We start from the raw sequence: 17,725 nt of genomic DNA, 5'->3' as shown, positions 1-17,725 counted from the left end.
TTTTTTTTTCGCTTTCTTCATACGACGAGAAAGACTATTGTCAGCGCTGCATGAAACTCTTAAATTCACGACGTTATTCTTCGAAATAAACATTGAAAATCTCACTGTACTTGCCCTATAGTAGACCCCCTGGGGGTCTATAATAGGAAATTGCTTTCCTTTAGTCGACACTCTATTTGATTTCCGTGTTCCGTTTCGGATTGTTCGTCTTCCCTATTATGGAACCCGCAATATTCCTATAATGGACACTCTTGTGTTTATTTTTTACAAAATTGTAAAAAACCGTCTATTTTTATATTTCATGGCATTTCTAATGCATATAATCATATCGTTTGATTGGTGATCAGGTTCTCCCGATGGAATTTTATAGAAAAATGTTACTATTGTGGTGTATAAATGTAATTAAAGCTGAAGGGTCCACTATTGATTTGGGGTCCACTATTGGACATTATACCCTGATCATTTTAAATTGGTTGCCCACAACTGCATTATTTTAAAAGCGTGCGTTGTTCAATCTTATTTTTCAACTAGATTTCACCATGAAATTCAACGCGCACATAATTTCGATGGAAATACATGGAAAAACAATTGTGAAAAAATATGCGGTAGTTATCTTCATCAACAATTTATTTTGTTATTATTTTTCTGCAATGTTTTGCCTTTCTCGTACACTAAGTGTACGTAAAAGCTATAATATTGCTTCAAAAACAAAATTTTGATAGGAGGCTCGGAGGGCCGATTTTTATGTACCGATCGACTCAGCTCGACGTATTGAGGTGCTGTCTGTATGTGTGTATGTATGTATGTGTGTGTGTATGTGTACAAAATTTGTAGACACACTTTTTTGAACTTCCCATTGTCCGATTTGTTCGCAACAAGTTGCAGTCGACGCGGAATTCAGTCCCATTGTTTGCTATTGAAAATTAGATCAATAGCTCATCTCAATCTGGAGTTATGGCCAAAAAACGTATAGCGTATAAAAAAAATAGCAAAATGTTCTATGCTGAATCAACCTAGATTCGAACTGCTGACCTCTGGGGTGGAAAGCGCTTGCCATACCACAAAACCATCGGAACACACATGGTATGAGCAAATATAAGTCGTACAGTATTCATCAAATTGGTATATGTTCATTTCTTTTCAAAGCCACAGAGTTCACTCTGCTAGGGTAACGGTACCAATATTGGAAGTATTATTGAATCAATGAAAGAAAATATATCAAGCATAATTTTTCATAACGACGTATGTAACAATTATGAGGATTCGAGAAATCCTTTGCAGAAAGTTGGCAAAACTTTTTCTAAAACTGTTTTAAAACTAAATCTTTTTTCAATACTTTTTTTCGCTGGCATGCGTCATTACATGACACGTAATAAGCGTGCTTCACATCAAATCTCAGTTCATTCAAATTCACTGTGAAAAACGATAAAATTATACATACACCGGTATGCTGCACGCACGTCGGTGTACATTGGTCGGTTTTCCATAGTGCACGATTGACGCAACTGCAGTTTTGTTTTGTTTTGCTTTTTTTGGTACATAGGTCGCTCTTAGTTCCCATATGTTAAAGCGACGTATGTAACAGTGAGACTTCAAAAATTGATTTTTGACATACGTCGATTCGTAAAAAGATTGAATTAAAGAATTTTAAGATCTGAAATCAGTAAAATCGATGCGTATTATATAAAGCTGCGTGTGATTGCCACGTTGTATTAAAAACCTCGTTTTGTTTACTTTTGTTACATACGTCGTTATGAAAAATTTTGCTTGATATATTTGATAATTCTAAATTGATAGTTTTAATGCATTAACTAATAGACAAACTTTTAATTTGCTATAAATGAAATTGGATTCATTTCATCTTGATAATCAATCTAAATTTCTTGGAGGTAAAATGGGCTCCACTATACTGCCGTTGCAAGCATAATCGTCCAATATTGATTTTGCATGGAAGAAAATATGGAACAGTTAATTAATTCATGCTATACATAAGTCCTTAAACTTGGATTTCACAAGACCAATTAATTAGAACCCCATTCATAGCGACAACATATCTGTGTGAAGATTTAAAATAGCACTCGGATTATGTGGGAGAAGCTGAGTTATGGAAGAATTCGGAGAAAATTTTTCTGTTTGGCAAGTTAATGGAAAATGTATCCAAACTTTTCTACAAACCAAGCATGTTTTGGATCATGTAGTAATCTAAGTTTGATCATTTAGTTTGTCGATGACTCATACCAGAATTCAAATTTTAAAACGTGTTTTATGGTGGACTTCTGATGCGAATATTTTTCGACATTTAACCTCTGGAATGAGTTATTGACAAACTACTAAATTATCGAACCTATATTACTAAATGATCGAAAACATCCTTGCTATAATCCATAACAAATTACACTAACGCAAAAACGATTTTTGATTCTCTGATAGAATAATATCAGGTATGCAATCAGTACGATATAAAGTATTGCACATTATTGGCCCAAGTATGCTGATTTAGGTAACACCAGCTCTGTTACGAGTAATCTATCAGATTTTGTACAGGGATAGTTTACCTGTACAGAGTGATCTGATAAATATTTTTAGATCAGTTCAGTATAATACGGCCGGGGTTCAGCCAAAACGCACCAAGCGTCAACGAAAAATTACCGATTTTTCTGCTCAAACTTTCGTTTAGCAGATTTAATTGATCGTAAATCGTATCGGATATCTCTCAACCCCATAACTGAGGATATCCTACTGCAAATGTACGTTTAAATTGATATGAAACTATTTCCGTTGTTCTTTTACGAACAAAATATCACAAGTCAGTCGAAAAGCCGCTTGGTGCGGTTTGGCTGAACCAAACATTTATGGATCATTTGTCATACGTTCATGGGAAAATAGCAGGAATGATATTGTTTTTCTTGATCATGTTTGATAACATAATTATTTTCCAATTATTTGATATATTTTTTTAGCTTAGTTATGCTTAGTTATGGATCTTAAAATTATTCTTTATGAATAAGCCTGAACTATTTTTTGGATTAAGGGTGGCGTTTTATGGAGCATTCAGATGTTATTTATGGATCCTTTTAGTGCATTTAACGGTACAAAGTAAGGGCTGTCATAAACAAATGTGAAAAATAAGCCCTATTTAGTGTTATATTAGACTTTTCTAATATGTTTGTCAACCCTTTTGAACGAGCGAGAAAGGCATCATCACCGCTAGGTGGATTAATCAGGGTTTTTTTTCAAAGCTTCATCTTCGACGGCTGCTGCAGCCAAATTCCCTTTTTTGCGGACGATATGAAAGGATTTTCAAATATTCTTATAACAAAGCGATTTTCGAGAAGGACGATCAACATCGGACATTTACTCTGCGATAAATCCTTGTAAAATTGCGGAAACGCAACTTGCGGACTCATCATCTGTTTGCGAACTTTATGGCATCGTACGACTCACGGAAACGGAACAAGCTAAGGCTGAACACCCGAACACGTCTCTCCTACTGAATTGCACTTCCCGCAGCGGTCATTCACGTTTTCGTGCAATATATAGTGCCAATAGTTCATCGTTGCAATTACCCGGTCCTGGATGGCTATCAAGAAACCTTCTGTTTCTGGGAAGAGTTCACCCCGCACCAGCCACGTATTCCACCCCGTTTTGACGATATATTCCAGCTCCATGGGGTGCGTCCCATGCAACTCCTTCTTCTTCCACGATGCGATCATCTCGTCGATAGTTTTGATGTCGCAATTCAGCTGATAGTCCTTCTGCACCAGATGCAGGGCACTGAATCCGTGGTCAGCTTTCCACAAAGTATCTCGCAACTGCTGGATCTGGGCAACACATATGTCGTTTTCGGTTATTGCTGGGTCGAACCTAGTTCTGCCCCGGATTCGCTCTAACAGCTGTCAAAACGTTCAATTATTCTTTCAAGTTGGATCGTGATCCGCACCAGATCCGACCCAAAATGAACGAGGTTCGCTCTGCCGATTTATCGAGATCCAACCTAGGTTCACCAATACATTCATACACAAACTGTCAAACTGGTGTTTATGTTTACGCTAAAGGAAAATGGAAACGTAAAAGACACGGATGGGTATTTGATTTTAAATCATTTCTGTTAAATTTGTTAAATTTATCGATTTTGTTGTTGTCTTCCACGCAAAAATTGATTGTTTTATTTGTGTGCTGTCTCCTAGTTTCTCTGATGGTGAATCGAATTCAGATACCGACATATTTTTCGCTGACGGAAGCTCCATCATAAACGAAATGAGGGTTGAAAATTTTGTTGAAAATGTGATCGATAAATGCAGTGACGAGAAGGTAGCTGCTATTTATTCACTATTACGTTGTGTATTCGAAGATTTTAGGTATAATTGTTATCTCAATAGAAAATAGCGCACCGGAGTATCTGCCGCTATGAAATTATTTATACCAAAATGTTCATACCATTATTTTATTCATTATTGCATTTCTGTGAATGATTTGTTTAAGGTTACGGGTTGGAAGAAACATAATATATTAACCCTTTATAAGGCAGCGGCAACTATATTGCCTTAAACAAATGATACAATTTTCTGATTATATTTTTTGAACGTTTCACTTATTATTTACCATGCAGAGGGTATATTTCATAACACTCTAGATGATACTTGGCCGTAAAAAAAATTTAAATGTCAATTTAGTAACAGTTTTTATACGAATTGAGCGTAACTTTCGAGTGGAAGAAAGATTTTTTGACGACAAAGACATATTTTATCCCATTGATATTTATTATGCTAAATCTCCCGTTCAGATTATGTAGTGAAAAATTATTTGCCTCTCTTATATATTTGGTTTGCTAGTAAAAAAAATGCAAATAGCAAAAAGAGTGCTAGTCAACACTTGTAGGAATTGATTTTATGTTTTAAAATAAAAGGCCCCAAATACATTTTCTATTGGATTTTTTACAAAGTATTTACATATTTTCTTGTTCTATTTCATTTGTATGACATAATTGATAATTCAAATCTACTGTAACAAAACTATTGTTACTCAGACAGAACGCCACATAAAACCAGCATAATATTATGTAGTTTATCGTGAAACACGGATTGGCATAGCTACCGGCAATGTCTCGGAGCGCCAAAATTCCTTCATGGCAATCCACATTGCCGTAGTGATTCATCCCAAGCTCCTAATCACATAAATTTATTGATGGATTAAATGTCTTTTTTTAAATAAAACAATTAACAGAAGAAAAATCTGACTTCCCCCATAATTCATTAAACAAGAAAAATAACTCTAATAGCAAAATTCAATAGATAAAATATGCCTGTTACCTGTTTCTGCCAGCTGATAAACGTGTGAACTGAAAACAAACAAAACAGATGATAGCTCGAGTTCTCACTAACACCATCATACTGACTGATCTCGATCCGTTTTTCGTTCGGTTATTCAGAGTCGGGGTCGGACCTGACCCAGGTTTAAAACCGAAAACGACAATAGTGTCTGTATATCGGTGACGCCTCTTCCTCCTACTGTGCGTGGGAAGGTGACTCTCTCAATGAACGATTTTGGATGGCGCATGCGATGCTTTTTTTTTGTTCGGGGTGAACCACTGCGTCCATTTCATTGAACTTTTGTAGTATACCTGTGTCATTTGTTTAGTGCAGGTCTTTCTGCTCCATTTCTATTGAGAAGAAATGAAGTAGTCGTTTTTTATTCATATATTTCTCAAGCTTAATGTAAGTCCCCTTCAGATAAAGGTACCGCTATTTATACCCTTCGAAAAATGGCTTATACCAACTCTCAAAGGCGCGCCCCTCAATCAGTTTCGGCTCAACAATAAGTTGGATAATACTGGAGTTGGAATAATCGCCAAAATGGGGTCGAATACGTTGCTGGTGCGGGGTGAACTCTTCCCAGAAACAGAAGGATTCTTGGTAGCCATCCAGAACCTGGTAATTGCAACGAAGAACTATTGGCACTATAAATTGCACTAAAACGTGGAGGACCGCTGTGGGAAGTACGGTACTGAAGTTCAAACATATTTTTGGTTCTTCTTATGAGTTCCGAATTCGTTTTTGTATAGAGATCTGATTTCATTGCGTTTGGCATTTCCGAATCTCACCTTTACACAGAACTCTAATCAGTCAGAAGGTTCAGCAGATCCACCAAATTCGTATCCTCTTCTTTCCTGATTAATCAGCGCTCTGGAGCTTGGAGATTCATGTCGTCGGCTTCGAAAACCAGCCTATAATTGAGTTACGTTTTTACAATTTACTCCATTGACTCCATCCAAAAGGCGCAAAAAAATGGGTCATCTAAAAGCAAATTATAGTCGTTCCATACTCTTCCGACCATCACTCATAAGTATTAACAAGAAAAGTAAGAACTAGAGCACAGTGTGGTAGATCTTACTCCGCAATGCAACATGAAAAGTGTCTACCCAGCATTACAGGCTCCGTTAACTGCATGGCTAATTGTTTCACCCCCAGGCAATTCATCCTCTCAGTACGGGTCGCCTGACACCTTAGGATTCGGGGTTAGGGACGTCATATTGTCAGCTTCAGTGTTGTACCGAGCCTGGCGATATGACCGGATTTACACCGTTACGCACTACTTTAGAGTATCCATATCCCAGCGTAACGGGACATGCGATGCTTAGTGAACGCCACTCGTACTGCTCGTTTTAGCGCCTCCAAGCCAGTCTTTATTCACTTCACCACCCCGAAACTGTACATATGTCAACAAGGGCACGATACACGTGTTTGTCGCCTTCACCTTATTGCCGGCCGACAAGAAGCTCTTCAAAATACCGTTGACACGATGCAAGAGCTTTCCTGCAGCTCCTTTTCGATCATCGTGTGGCGATTCAGTTGCAGGAAGCCTAGGAACTTGTACGTTTAGCCTTCAACCATGTTTCGAATCTCTGCCTGTTCGTTGACGCGGAAACTGTCGGTATTCACCAGGTGACCCCGGTGTAAAAGCAGGGATCGACAAAATTTATCGATACCAAACAACATCCGATTATATCGTTGCTGAATACCGTTACAAGCCGCAGAAATTGGTGCACCATCTCCACAGATTCCTCAAACAGCATCAAATAGTCCATAAAGAAGGTGTGGGTAATGTTTGTACTCCTTTCCCCACTCTTCAAATGACTGCCATAAATGTGTTGGTTCAGTGCTCTGGTAAGAGGGTTCATGGTAAGGCAAAACCATAGAGGACTAAAGGTATCGCTTGAAATATGCCCCTCCTGATGCTGAGTGTCCCGGATCGTAACACCTTTTCTCCATCGGTAAAGTGTAGGGATGTGCCCCACATCCCCATAGCGTGCTGCATTAGCCTGATGACGTTACCGTCTATCTTGTACAACTGCAGTACCTTAAGACGGTACCAGTGAGGTACTGAGTCAGAGCCTTATTATAGTCGATATACGCCCCATGTTCAGGTTTCTTTGCTTGTGGGTGGCCTGTCCAACAACGACTGCATCAATGATGAACATGATCCTTGCAGCCTCGTGTATTGCGTCGATAACCTTTTTGTTCCTCGGTCATCAGGATGTTGACGTCGCAATCGTTCTGCACTGCACCCTCCTCGCTATTACCGATGACAGCACTTTGAACAGACTCGAAAGGCACGTTATTGGTCTGTACTTGGCTGGGTTTAAAGTGTTCCGATCCTTTGGCAGAAGATAAGTGACACAACAAACATACTTTTATTTTATCATTATAATTATTTTTTTATTTATTTTTTTTACTTAGGATTTTCATACTTTTTCAGCAGTCACTTAGCTCTAATTGAGTAAGCGCCAGGCCTTATAAATCTGAAACGCAAATATTATCTGGAAATTGGTTGTGAAGAAGACTCTTTTATCGACTCCTTATATACGATGATGGTAATTTTTTTTTATTGAATCCAGAAATTTCTACAACTATTGATTTCAAATTCATAGTATTATTATGATAAAGAACTTACTTACGTATATACCTGATAAATTCTTTTTAATTATTTGCAAAAAAAAGATGGACACTACTGGACAGCCTTTTTGATAAAACACTGTTCTGGACGCTTTCTTTGATGTTCTGATGGCAGTGGTTTATCCCGGTGTTCAAATTTCATGGAATTGAGCATCATCATCTAAATGTTTCAAATTTCTTCTAACACTAGTTACAATAGCAGAAATCGTAAATTTGTTCTTACAGTCACTGAAGCTGTAATTAACCTTCTAGCAGTGTGTCTTGTATTACCTTTTTCTAGCGCCGAGTTCCTCCGGTATCCGGCGTTCGTCACCAGCAGCCGGTTGATGTTCTCTGTTCATGGGGCAGGTACAACCGATTGCCGTGCCGAATTGTTCTATTGTTTCCAACCGGGAAAGATGAGTGGCACTCACGCACTTTTCTAGCGGTTTCGCCGTCGGTTTGGATGATGGCGGGAAGGTGCCAATCGTACCGCTTATTTTTTAGAATAATGAGTAATTGTCTACACAACTAAAAGGTGTGGATGCTGCGGATGGTTTTGATAATTGTGATTTTAGATTTCTCACAGCGTGCGCGTGTGCGGTGTTCCGACGATGGCGATTCGATGTAGCTGACGTTTGTTTTACAGCTGATTAGTATTCTGTGGGTCAGAGAGGGAAGAGATAAGAATAGGGGAATGAGCGTGATTTGTTGAAATAATCACGAGATGTAAACATAAGTTAGTCGAATGTATGTTTCGCACGGAATATCTATGTTGAAGCGCATGTAATGAAAGTGTGTTGCTGCTGTTGTCGATGGGGAGCCCAATTTAAATAAGTAATCATAAATTGACCCAACAATTATAGACTCGTTAGAATAATGGCTCAATTTTGATCGCATCTAGCCACTTGTGAACTCGATGCATAATGCAAATTTAAATTCAACATGACGTGGACAAATCGATCAAAGATAGATCAATTTTCCCACCGCATTTTTTTTATCTATTGTAAAAGAAATCAACATGGGATTATTTCCACCTGTTCCGGTCTTATAATGTGTGTTTTTTGCTCGAAACATCACTTTCTTATTATACATTCTTATTAATCTGCGTTATATGTAGATATTATTCCCGGAATTTCGTTGGAATTATCATCTCGGATCAGAAATAACTTAATCATAACTAGCTGACAATCGTAGTTAAAACATTATTGATGGGGCGATCGAGTTGATTCCTCATGTTAAACCTTCATGGTAGACACTCACGATATCTAGGCAAACCAAATCAAACGATATCAGCTGGATGGATTTTCTCCATTCCTTCAGCAGATATGTTCGTTATAGTTTCCGTTAGTATGATATTTCCTCATACGAAAATCATGAGTAAAACTGGGAAAATACTTGTCATAAGACGAGTTTGTACAATCCCATTGAATTCCACCACTTAATTGTATCTTGACAGATACATATTTCAACCTCAACAGTAAGGTCGTCTTCAGTGTCTCGTACTAAGTCGAGTCAAGTACGAGACACTGAAGACGGCCTTACTGTTGAGGTCAATTAAGTGGTGGAATTCAATGGGATTGTACAAACTCGTCTTATGACAAGTGAAGGCATTCCACTAAAAAGCTCAAAATAATTTTCTTGACTGGGAAAATAGTAAAAACCCAAAATTAAGTTTTTTTTTTAATTTCATGGGCGTTAATAAAATGCATTCGCACCTACTATGCAGGACAACTTCTGCCACCAGTTTTTTAAATAATAATTATTTGAGACGCGTAAAATAAGAGATACTTAAAAGAAATTTTAATAAATTCAAAGCAGTACTGCAAAATGCCGTGATCGTCATAAGACAAAGAGCAACGAACCTTTTTATATCTCAACCAAATGAAAGTATTGTGGGCGCTTTAATTAATTTCACATAAAAAGCAGTCATGAAGGGATGTTGTGCTTCTTTTTATTAAAATTTCTAAATAATTTTAATAGATACCTATTAATATTTAAAGAATAACGACCAGATGATAAATTAATATAAATAATTTAATCCACCGAGTGGACAGTGGTGGTAAACACAACAATAAAGCAGATATTGCACACTTTCATGCCCTGTCACGGAATAAAAAATATTGAGATTTTTGTTACATACCTTTCATCCTTCACGTTTCTATAGAGAATTAGAGGGACAGATATGTAAATTATAGAGATAAACCAGCCGAGGGCTGCAAATCTCTATAAAACAGACAACAAAAATATATGTTATAACATCGCGTGACATCTCTCATTGAAATTGAGAAATTTCAGTACTGAAAATTTGAAACAATATGATAAAAAGTATTCCACATTAGTCTCATGTAATGTAAAGAAAACTTGATTTAAAAACTCTAGCAACGGTGTGCTTCAATATTAGACTGGCCCAGGACACAAAAAGTTGTCTAATTCCACGGGGCACCCCCCAGGATTGTGTCTTTGGGTGAGAAAATCAATCTCTGAAAATTTCAGCTCAATCGCTTGTTGCATAAGCTGGCGCATTTGATTTGAAGTTTGTATGGAGATTTCAGCCAAAATGTATAGGAAAATACACCTCCGTCACTCAGTCGATCTGGAAATTGGTTCTGATTGCTCGATTGACCTCAAAATTGCAAAAACGGCAGTTGGTATGCCACAGAGCAATTTCACAGAACATTGTATGATGATTAAATAAACTTTTATATAGGTTTCGGCTGATGCGATTCGATCAAAAAACCCAAAAATACACAAATCAGCTCCTAATAATTCAGCCGAAAATTATATAAAAGTTCATTTAATCATCATGAAATATTCTGTGAAATTGTTCTGTAGCATACCAACTGCCGTTTTTGCAATTCTGAGGTCAATCGAGCAATCAGAACCAATTTCCAGATCGAATGAGTGACGGAGGTGTATTTTCCTATACATTCTGGCTGAAATCCCCATACAAACTTCAAATCAAATGCGCCAGCTTATGCAACAAGCGATTGAGCTGAAATTTTCAGAGATTGATTTTCTCACCCAAAGACACAATTCTGGGGGGTGCCCCGTGGAATTCGACAACATTTTTTTCTCCCCATAGTAATCTGGGCCAGTCTATTCAATATGTTTCCACTTTTAAACAAAGTGTATGAAACTTGCAAAAATCACTCATTTTCTGGTAGAATTGCAAAAAAAAACTTTCTTAAATTGTAACTCTAATTGATATAGGATTTTGAAATTGAAATATAAATTAGCAATAACTCAACTTTTGCTTGTGGCAAGTGAAACCTAAATCAAACATTCAAATTCTTCATATGCCATTCAACAGATAAAATTCCCACAACAGCAAACAAACGCACAATTCAGAAAGTAGGGATAATAACAAAATATGTATAATGCTTGGCTCGTCACTGTCAACAAACCACGTATGTACTAAATTAACATCGTCGCGTCGGGCGGCTCGCATACGCAACCCCACCAGTTCGATTCAAACGAACAACGAAACCAAACATGCCAGAAGACGCAAGACACCGAAACAGGTTGGCGGTAGCCATCTCTCGCAAGTTGCGCACTTATAACTGACCTAACCCGGAAAGCCTGGCCCCACGGACGGGGCAAACGAACCGAACCGAACGCGCCACGCACCTGCACGGACACATCGTTCGAACCCAGGAACACGAATCCACGCCAAATGATGTGCTTGGATGCTATCTCGGATGGGAACGCTCTTATCAATTCGCACTAATCGACGAGGCGCACCTTGGCAGAAGTTGTCAGCCACCGGGGAGTGCACCCAAGCAGTATTCGAGACTTCACTGTTGAATTGGGTGGGTCATTCAAGCAATATCACAACACGTACCTTATCAGAGCAATTCAGGTAACACAAATTGACAGTACTCATTCATGGAAAAAAGATCTTATAAATATTCAACGAGTTAAAAGGTAAAATCATTAAGGTGAATCCGACCGAACTCTTCAAATATCTCCCGACAACTGGCCTATTGAACACTGATTGAACGAGAACGAGTAAGTTAAGTGGGTGAGCTTGTGAGATGAGATCGTAGCTGATGATAATCATAACCGTGATGATGATGATGATGACCAGTTAATGATGAGGGAGAGATTCCAAATTATACAGGTAACACACGCATACACACAGGTGAAATGCCATTGCGTGCCTACACTGGCAAAATAGTACGCACGGTGTATACAAAATCAACAATTACGCTGTTGATGGAGAGACGGCAGCAGATAGATACTTTGCCTCACGCACACCTGGTTGTATTTAGTTGCATGGTTGGTCTGTTGGGTATAGGGCAATAATACCATGGCAACAGTAACAACAACAACCAGTTTGAATGGTGAGCAAGTCATGGAACAGGTTGAACTAACCTTTTTCATTAGCAAAAGAGAGAAGATAACACAGACGTAGAATAGATGCAAAGTATGGAAGGAACGGGTCTAGGATTGCTGGAACAATACTACACGAACATCATTTTTAATCGTTAATAACTCGTTCTACTAACAAACAAAATTATTAATCCTCCTAGCGGTGTTGGAGCCTTCCTCGTGCATTAGATTTTTGTGCATTGTACTTTTCCTTCGGAAGTGATACTTTCACATTGTATACGCCCTCCTTAGCCGTGCGGTAAGACGTGCGGCTACAAAGCAACCACATCCGGAAATCATTGAATCCCTCTCCTTGGCCATGAGGATCGTATCCTGCCCAGGATGGCCAGCGTTGGTCTCCCCCAGTAGTACGGGTCCACTGGCATTGAGCGAGGAACAAGGAGCTGGCACTTCTCTACAGACACAATAAATAGCTCCATAGCTCAACACTTTCTAAGCCACGAACATAGGTTTACGGATTGATCGGCAGTGAAGTTTATATTGGAGTCACTGGGACAAACTGTCACAAGACCCACGTTACACTTATTTTATAACAACATAAAGATACTCAAGCAACATGAAACAAATAACAAATTAAAATAATGCACGTTCCCTCCGGGTGCCCTGAGAGAGACGGCTTGGTGGTGCCCATTACGGGAAATGACGAGGTTTCATATGAGATTTTGGTCCATCAGCCACCAAATCCCGCAAATATATTTTTATTGCGTGTTGCGAATTTGTATACAGCAATTAGTTTGTTGTATTCATAGCTGAGCCTTTGTATAGGATTCTTATCCTATTTGGGCACCTCGAATCAATTAATGCCATTTGGCATCAACGATTCGAATCACAACTAAATATTTTATTGCCTACTTTCAGGCTTTCCTCTTCAGTCCAGACACAGAATCACCAAATAAAATATACACAAAATAGCACAAATGATATATACCGCCGGAAATAAGTATAAAGACAAGCATGATTTTCATACATTTTCATCATGATTGAGGATCGATATCTCGATTCGTAGCGATTCGATTTGGCTGAAATTTTACTAGGCACCTGTTTTTAACTTGAACTTTCGATCTTTGAGTAAACTTTATACATCTCTGTTGATTTTGACCTCAAAATCTGGAAATAATTATAAAGACACCACTTTTTTATATGGAGCTCCATACAACGGAACTGTCTTTATAATTATTTCCAACAGAAACGCGTATAACCAGAATATATGCATAAATGTAACTATCATTGAATAAAAATTCAAGTCATTTTAGGCTTGTTGGCAAAAAATCAGCCCAATCGTATCGCTAAGAATCGAGATATTGACTTCCCAATATGGCCATTTTGTATGGAAACCGAGCTTGTCTTTATACTTATTTCCACCAGTGTAGACTTGATCGAATATTTACAACTATACGAACAAAACAAAACCAACCGTAACACAACCTTATACAACAGCACAGAATTTTTCATGAATCGGAAAGCCGATCCATGAAAAATTCTTAAGTCAGCTAGTGACGAAAAATCTGACTAGAGGACTAACAGACTAGAAACTTAAACCTAGGCCACAAATCTCAAAAAACTAAATCTATTCTAAAACTTCATAAACGGTAGCGAATCCTACCAAAAGTTGTCTGAACGCCAACGAGTCTTGGCAAATTGTCCTATAATCAGATTCTTTGCTACACTAAACTAACTCTGTTGATCCTACATTGAGATGGATTACAAATGATTCTTGCGAAAAATCAAATGAATCACACACGAACCAACCGAGTCGAGCCTTGCCCCATATTACAATACAAATTTTACAAACATACAAAAATAAACACTTAACAACTTCAACAAATTAAAATGATCGACGATCTCTCTGTGCCCCGAGAGAAACGTCCAATGTGTTGCCCATTGCGAGATGTGACGAGGTTTCCTTATAAGATTTTGGTCCATCACTCAAATCCCGCCAATGTGTTTTCATTGCGTTTTGCATTTTGTCTACAACAGCCAAGGCTTTGAACAAATAGCTCTATTTTGTGTAGGACTCAGATCCTATTTGGCCACCTCGAATCAATTAATGCCATTTAGCATCAACGATTCGATGTCTGTGTCTGGAACAAACTTGGGACAAATCACAACTAAATATTTTATTGCCTACTTTCAGGCTTTAACAAATAAAACATACACAAAATGGCACAAATGATACAGACTCGATCGAATATTTACAACTATTCGAACAACATAAAACCAACCGTAACACAACGTTGGGCGCCAGTGTCACAAGACGCACGTTACACTTATTTTATAACAACATAAAGATACTCAAGCAACATGAAACAAATAACAAATTAAAATACAGTGTCAACCCGATTATGTCAATTCCCGATTTTGTCTACCCCCGATTTTATCACCTTTTCGACCCGATTTTATCACGTCCCGATTTTATCACCCTTTCGACCCGATTTTGTCACCCCAAAAAAATTTGAAAATATTAGTCGATCTTTTTATTTCCGCATATAATACCGCAAACAACATTGATTTTCATGCAATAACTTTCACCGCCTGTAGTTTATAATAAATGACTTCTGGGTACCTGTGAAGAATTCGGTAAGCATTTTCGACAAGAAATAACGGGTACCGTTCACGCATTTTGCCTTTCCAAGGCATAAAATGATTCAAATTTGTGAAATGAATTAAAAAAATTGAAAATATTTTTTTTCCGATTTTGTCACATACCCTGTTTTATCACCTCAAAATTCACCATGGGGGTGATAAAATCGGGATATTACTGTAATACACGTTCTCTCCTGGTACCCTGAGAGAGACGGCTATTTGGTGCCCATTACGGGAAATGCCGAGGTTCATATGAGATTTTGGTCCATCAGCCAAATCCCACATGTATATATTTTTATTGCGTATTGCGCTTTTTGTCTACAGCAATTAGTTTGCTGTTTTCATAGCTGAGCCTTTGTATAGGATTCTTATCCTATTTGGGCCCCTCGAATCGATTAATGCCATTTGGCATCAACGATTCGAATCACAACTAAATATTTTATTGCCTACTTTCAGGCTTCCCTCTTCAGTCCAGACACAGAATCACCAAATAAAACATACACAAAATAGCACAAATGATATAGACTTGATCAAATATTTACAACTATACGAACAAAACAAAACCAACCATAACAAAACTTAACAATATCGGACAGACACCCGGATATACAACTTTTTTTTTCTGCCGAAGCTGCTGTGGCCTTTATTGCCGCAACGGACCTATTGAGCAAACCGGTCTTAAACCTGATCGATTCAGCTAGCTTGATTTCCACACTGCAAACCGAGCAGCCTAAGCACCTCTGGATCAAGAGCATTCTCGCAAACGAACACGTCGCAAGGACCGAACCGACCGAACACAACGCTTGCCTGGACCCTGCAACATAACGGCAAACCTGGCAACCCCGCAACTTCCTGGCGTCCCGCTACTACTTCCGTCCCTTTATACTACAACGTGGATTAAAAAAAAACGTTTGGAAAGATTGGTACAGCAACAGGAGAGCATCCACCACGATTCGGTTGAACGTTACTTATGCCAATTTCCAAGTTACCACATGCCTAAATATGAGATGGAATCCCCGTCAGCATAAGAAACGCCCTTACTAACTACGCAGCCAGCATGACTTTCCTCGTCTGTCTCCTTGAGGATGGAGACATTTATTGTTGCAGCTAAATTTTCACGGCTTTTATGAGCTGAAAGGTTCTGGTCTTCTTTTGCTTATGAATCCTGTACACCTCCGGTGGTGCAAAGGGCCGACTTGAAAGATCCCCACCCTAAGCGTTGCCCAGCTATCGCTTTAACCTGTTGCCAGGTTAGATTTCGGTCGACTTCTTTTATTTCTTTATTGAGGCTTCGCTGCCAAGAGCCACTGGGTCTGCCTCTGCTGCGATGTCTCGCTGGGTTCCAGTCTAATGCTTGTTTACAGATTTCGTTTCCGCCGATGGAGCTCGTTGTTTGAGAGCCACCAGGCCCGAATAATATATCGCAGGCATCTCTTAATGAACACCTACAGCCGTTGAGTGTTCTCCACTGATACACACCATGTTTCGCTAGCGTATAACAGCACAGATTTCACGTTAGAGTTAAAAATTCGTATTTTGGTGCGTTCACTTATCTGCCTGTTTTTCCAGATAATTCTTAAACTTCTTGATCCGTGACGCCATTTGGCTACCAAGATATAGGAAGCTTTCAACATTCTCCACTGGTTGCCCGGTTACTATGAAACTGGAAGGAGTCACCGCGTTTACATTCAACGATTTGGTTTTGTTGACGTTGATAACTAAACCTGCCGAAGAGGAGCGCTCGGCAAGGTCGTTGAGCTTACTCTGCATATCAGAGCACCGTTGCGCGAGGAGTGCAACGTCATCAGCCAATTCAAAGTCGTTTAGGTGCTCCATGGTTATAGGCTGCCATAACAGACCGCGGTTTGGTTCACGGTAAATCGCATCTACCAGAATCTCGTCGATTACGATGAGGAACAGTAACGGTGATAGAATACATCCTTGCCTCACACAAGCTATCGGATAGGGTCGGACAAGACCCCATTGTACAGCCCTCTACACGAAAAGGCCTCGTACAGTGCTTCGATGAGGCCGATGATCTTCTCAGGAACCCCCTTGCGTCTCAGGGCACCCCACATATTCTCGTGATTGCGACGGTCGAAAGCTTTTTCATAGTCAATGAATACCAAGTAAAGGGACTCTTGGAATTCGTTGACTTGCTCCAGAATGGTCCACACAGGATCTTCCGGCACGGATTCCGGCCTGCTGCCACCGGAGAGTCGCATCGATCTTCTCCTGAATCCGGGCTAGGATAACTTTACATAGAACTTTGTGAACGGTACACAGCAACATAATGCCTCGCCAGTTATCGCATACAGTCAGGTCACCCTTTTTGGGTACCTTCACTAAGATACCTTGCATCCAGTCGACCGGGAAAGTTGCGGTGTCCCAGATATCACGAAATAAACGATGCAATAGTTGAGCGGATGTCATGGGGTCAGCTTTGAGCATCTCGGCTGATATGCGAGCGACCCCTGGGGCTTTATTCGATTTCATGCTTTGGATGGCTGTTTAAATCTCTAGAACTGATGGAGCTTCGGTATTGACGCGTGTTATACGTCGGATCCTAAACAGATCATGCCGAGATGGTGATGGCCTGGCTGGCACTTGAAAAAGTTGTTCGAAGTGTTCGAACCAGCGTTTCAGCTGGTCAGTTGGGTCGGTCAATAACTGATCATTCGCGTCTTCCACAGGCATCGTTGCATTGATCTTCGCCTTGCTTAAGCGTCATGAGATATCGTAGAGGAGGCGAATGCCCCCGGTTGCGGCGGCTCTTTCTCCTTCGTCGGCCAGAAAGTCTGCCCACGCTCGCTTGT

The 17,725-nt window shown here is 39.3% G+C and overlaps 1 protein-coding gene across 3 annotated transcripts in view; it reads right to left on the bottom strand.

Moving 5' to 3' along the window:
* Positions 1-17,725, bottom strand: part of LOC134202793 (RNA-binding protein fusilli-like) — a 301,692-nt gene that overhangs the window by 253,258 nt on the left and 30,709 nt on the right. Inside the window, exons 1-2 of one of the 3 annotated variants that reach the window (XM_062677788.1) lie at positions 11,776-11,908; positions 8,223-8,592 (exon numbers count right to left, since the gene is read on the bottom strand). The exons of 1 other annotated variant lie outside the window; for it this stretch is intronic. The gene's annotated coding sequence lies outside the window, so the exon portion shown is untranslated. Of the gene's footprint in view, positions 1-8,222; positions 8,593-11,775; positions 11,909-17,725 lie in introns of those variants that run through there. One more of the 3 variants, XM_062677787.1, reaches the window with a different exon arrangement.

This window comes from Armigeres subalbatus, unplaced genomic scaffold (assembly GCF_024139115.2).
Source record: "Armigeres subalbatus isolate Guangzhou_Male unplaced genomic scaffold, GZ_Asu_2 Contig1411, whole genome shotgun sequence".
Lineage (NCBI taxonomy): Eukaryota > Metazoa > Arthropoda > Insecta > Diptera > Culicidae > Armigeres > Armigeres subalbatus.
This window is presented reverse-complemented; position numbering and strand designations above follow the sequence as displayed.